This window comes from Arachis stenosperma, chromosome 9, assembly GCF_014773155.1.
Source record: "Arachis stenosperma cultivar V10309 chromosome 9, arast.V10309.gnm1.PFL2, whole genome shotgun sequence".
In the NCBI taxonomy this organism is placed as follows: Eukaryota; Viridiplantae; Streptophyta; class Magnoliopsida; order Fabales; family Fabaceae; genus Arachis; species Arachis stenosperma.
Window position 1 is genome coordinate 93,464,442 of NC_080385.1, and position 4,715 is coordinate 93,469,156.

The following is a 4,715-nucleotide window of genomic DNA, read 5'->3' on the forward strand; positions in this document are numbered from 1 at the left end:
TCAACACTTTGTTCTGAGCCAATATCACATTCAGAGCATCAATTTCAAGAACTTCCTTCCTCTGAGGTGTCCCATTATTCACGGAATTCCTCTCAGAAGTGTACATGAATTGGTTATTTACAACCATGTCAATGAGTTCTTGAGCCTCTTCAGGCGTTTTCTTTAGGTGAATAGATCCACCTGCAGAATGGTTCAATGACATTTTCGAAAACTCAGATAGACCATAATAGAATATATCTAATATGGTCCATTCTGAAAACATGTTAGATGGACACCTTTTGGTCAACTGCTTGTATCTTTCCCAAGCTTCATAGAGGGATTCACCATCTTTTTGTTTAAAGGTCTGAACATCCACTCTAAGCTTGCTCAGCTTTTGAGGAGGAAAGAATTTATCCAAGAAAGCCGTGACCAGCTTATCCCAGGAGTTCAGGCTATCCTTAGGTTGTGAATCCAACCATATTCTAGCTTTGTCTCTTATAGCAAAAAGGAAAAGCATGAGTCTGTAGACTTCAGGATCAACTCCATTTGTCTTAACAGTCTCACAAATCTGCAAGAACTCAATTAAAAACTGGTAAGTATCTTCAGATGGAAGTCCATAAAACTTGCAGTTCTATTGCATTAAAGCAACTAGTTAAGGTTTAAGCTCAAAATTATTGGCTCCAATGGCAGGAATGGAGATGCTTCTTCCATCAAATTTGGACGTGGGTTTGGTAAAGTCACCAAGCATTCTCCTTGCATTATCATTATTGGGTTTGACTGCCATCTCCTTCTCTTGTTCAAAAATTTCTGAAAGGTTACTTCGGGATTGTTGTAATTTAGCTTCTCTTAGTTTCCTCTTCAGAGTCCTTTCAGGTTCAGGATCAGCTTCAACAAGAGTGCTTTTGTTCTTGTTCCTGCTCATATGAAGGAGAAGAAAACAATAAAAGAAAGAGGAATCCTCTATGTCACAGTATAGAGATTCCTTTATGTTAGTAGAAAAAGAAGGGGAGAAGAGTGAAGAAGAATGGGTTCGGATTTTTAGATGAAGAGAGGTGAAGAGAAGTGTTAGTAAATAAATAATTAAATAGAATAAGAAAAGAGAGGGAGAATTTCGAAAATAATTTTGAAAAAGGGATTAGTGATGTGTGGAAAACGATCCAACACAAAACTCACCGGCAAGTGTACCGAGTCGCATCAAGTAATAATAACTCACATGAGTGAGGTCGATCCCACAGGGATTGAAGGATAGAGCAATTTTAGTTCAGTGGTTGATTTAGTCAAGCGAATCAAGTATTGGTTGAGTGATTTTGTATCCAACAGTAAGTAAATGACAGAAAATGTAAAGGGGAAGGGGTAAATTGCAGAAATTAAAGAGAACTGAAATTAAAAGAGCTGAATCTTAAAGAACAAGAAATTAAATGATTGAAACTTAAAGTGCAAGAAATGTAAATTACAGTAACTTAAAGTGCAAGAAATATAAATTGCTTGAATGGAAAAGGGATTTGAGGACTGGGATGTCAGAATTCAAGCAAGGGAAATTAAATTGCAACGATTATCAAAGCAAGAAACGATTTGAATTCTGTTAGATCTCAAACTGAAAAAGAAATTAAATTGCAGCAGGGGTTCACAAAAGAACCCAAAAGGAAAATGGGATCTCAGGACTCCAGAGACTAGATAGCAAAGTCTAGATCTCAATTGCCTTCCCAGATCCAAATTCACAAAGCAATTAACAAGAAATTAAAGAGGAAGCAGTAAAGGAAATTGGATTCAATTCAATTATGCAGTGAGATAATCAAAGGGATCTTAAATGGAGATTGAGACAGAAATTCCTCAATTCTTCACACTCAAGATTTAAACAAGAAAAATAAAAGTGCTCAATCAAGAACGAAGAAGAAGAGAGATCAATTCTCCTCCCTAATTCTCTGAAATCTCAGTTCCTAGCTCTCAATGAAGTCTCAAAATTTCAAAATCAAAAGAAGCTCTCAATTCAAAAGTGAAAAGAAAAGGTCCTCATTACATCAAACTAACTCCTATTTATACACTTTCTATTCTTGGATTTTGGAATTTGGATGGGCTTTTGATTTGGTGAAGAAATGAATTTAATTGGATTTTTAATCCAATTTCAGCCCATGAAGAAGTAGCTCCCAGGAGGCTGCCCTGCCCTTGTGGAGGGCAGGGCAGGAAATGGTGCGTTCGGCCCTTGTTGCGTGCAAGTTTGGTGCGTGTGGTGCTGCAGGATGCTGCCCTGCCCTTGTGGAGGGCAGGGCAGAGTTTTCTTGGTGCGCCAGATTCTGCCCGCGTGCGCTGCTGCTGGCTGAGACTTCCCTGGTGCATGCGTGTTGGTGCGCTGGCCATGCATCACAAAAATGCTGCCCTGCCCTTGTGCAGGGCAGGGCAATGTTGCCAATGGTGAGGTTCCAAGTTCGAAACTTGGTGGAGGCATACGCTGCTTCTTTTCCTTGGTTTTCTTGGCACCAAAGTAAGGCCTAGTTCCTTGCTTCCTCATGGTGCCGTGTTCGATCCTGGGAGAATAAAAGCAAGCTAATTTTTACTTGATTTTATTGTGCTTGAGCGCTACTCCTTTCCTCTTTGTCCTTGGGTTTGAAACCCATAGGAAGCATTATGAAGCAATTCCTTTTGAATTTTTCTTGGTTGAAGCCCGATATTGCTCTTGAGGAGGGCAGGGCAGAGTTTTTTTTGCTCCCTTTGGTCCTTGGCATCAAATTGTGCTCTGCCCTTGTTATGGGCAGGGCAGTGATGCTTTTCAAGGTTTGGCTCATAATGTTGCTCTCCTGGAGGGCAGTGTGCCCTTGTGGAGGGCAATGTTTGCTTCCTCCCTTCCATGCACCACACTTCTTCTTCCCTTGGGCCACGCTTTCTTTAAGCCACGTTTTTCCTCTTTTCTTCTTTTCTTCACCTACAAGAAACCAAAACAACCAATCAAAGTATCTCTAAACTCATAAGGTTTATAATTCATTAAAAATTAATTAATTTTAGCTCAAACCTCATGATTTAGCATCAATTTAATGGTGGTTGTTTGATTTAAAGAAGTTATGCATTTTCATTCCAAATTGCTTACTTAGGATGCAAGAAAGTGCATAAAGACTAGTGAAACAAGTGAAATTAGCTTGAAAAATGGGTATATGATGACTTGTCATCAATTAGTATTTTCGAAAATTAAATATAAGATATAATTAAAATTAAAATTTAAAACAATTAAAAAGAATTTTTGAAAAAGAGAGAGGTATTTTCAAAAATTGAAGAGGGAAAAGTAGTTAGGTGGTTTTGAAAAAGATAAGAAACAAACAAATAGTCAAATAGTTAATTGAAAAAGATATTAAAATCAAATTTGAAAAGATAAGATGATAAGAAGATAGATAAGATATTTTGAAATCAAAATTTTGAAAAAGATAAAATTTTTGAAAAAGATATGATAAAAGATAAAAAGATTTAATTTTTTAAAAATTTAAAATTACTTACTTCACTAACAAGAAACTACAAGATAAGATTCTAGAACTTAAAGATTGAACCTTTCTTGACAAGAAAGTAACAAACTTCAAATTTTAGAATCAATCACATTATTTGTTAGCTAATTTTCGAAAATATGATATAAAGATAAGAAAAAGATTTTGAAAATAATTTGAAAAATATATTTTTTTTTTTGAAAATTTTTGAAAAACAAAGATAAAATTGAAAAGATATGATTTTTGAAAAAGATTTTGAAAAGATAAGATTTTTAAATTTTTGAAAATTTGACTTGACTTGTAAGAAATAACTAATTTTAAAAAATTTTTGACTAAGTCAACTCAAATTTTCGAAAATTATGAGAAAAATAGGGAAAAGATCTTTTTTTTATATTTTTGAATTTTTAAAGATGAGAGAGAAAAACACAAATATGACCCAAAACATAAAAATTTTGGATCAAAACACAAGATGCATGTAAGAATACTATGAATGTCAAGATGAACACCAAGAACACTTTGAAGATCATGATGAACATCAAGAACATAATTTTGAAAAATTTTTGATGCAAAGAAAACATGCAAGACACCAAACTTAGAAATCTTTAATGCATGGACTCTAACAAACGAAAAATGCATATGAAAAACAACAAAAGACACAAAACAAGAAAACATCAAGATCAAACAAGAGGACTTACCAAGAACAACTTGAAGATCATGAAGAACACCATGAATGCATGAATTTTCGAAAAATGCAAGAAAAATTTTTAAAGCATGCAATTGACACCAAACTTAAAAATTGACTCAAGACTCAAACATGAAACACAAAATATTTTTGATTTTTATGATTTTATTAATTTTTTTGGATTTTTGTTAATTTTTTCAAAAATATTTTTGGAAAAACGAAAAAGAAAAGAAAAATTTTGAAAAAGTTTTTGAAAAGAAAATTACCTAAGCTGAGCAACAAGATGAACCGTTAGTTGTCCAAACTCGAACAATCCCCAGCAACGGCGCCAAAAACTTGGTGGACGAAAATGTGATCCTCAAAGTTGGTCTCTTTGCACTTCTATGAAATTTAAATATTGGCTCTATCAAAAATACCCCAAAGAGATCATGGTATGATGAATTGGGATCTTAATAATCCCTGGTAATGGCACGTGTGATCACAACTCCGTTCAACTTAACCAGCAAGTGTACTGTGTCATCCAAGTAATACCTTATGTGAGTAAGGGTCGATCCCACAGAGATTGTTGGTATGAAGCAAGCTATGGTCAC

The 4,715-nt window shown here is 34.8% G+C and overlaps 1 non-coding gene across 1 annotated transcript; it reads left to right on the top strand.

Annotated features, from left to right (window-relative positions):
* Positions 1-260: 260 nt before the first annotated feature.
* On the top strand, positions 261-364 carry LOC130953775 (small nucleolar RNA R71). Its single transcript, XR_009075935.1, has one exon. It is a non-coding gene; the product is annotated as a small nucleolar RNA R71 (small nucleolar RNA).
* The last annotated feature ends 4,351 nt before the right edge of the window (positions 365-4,715 follow it).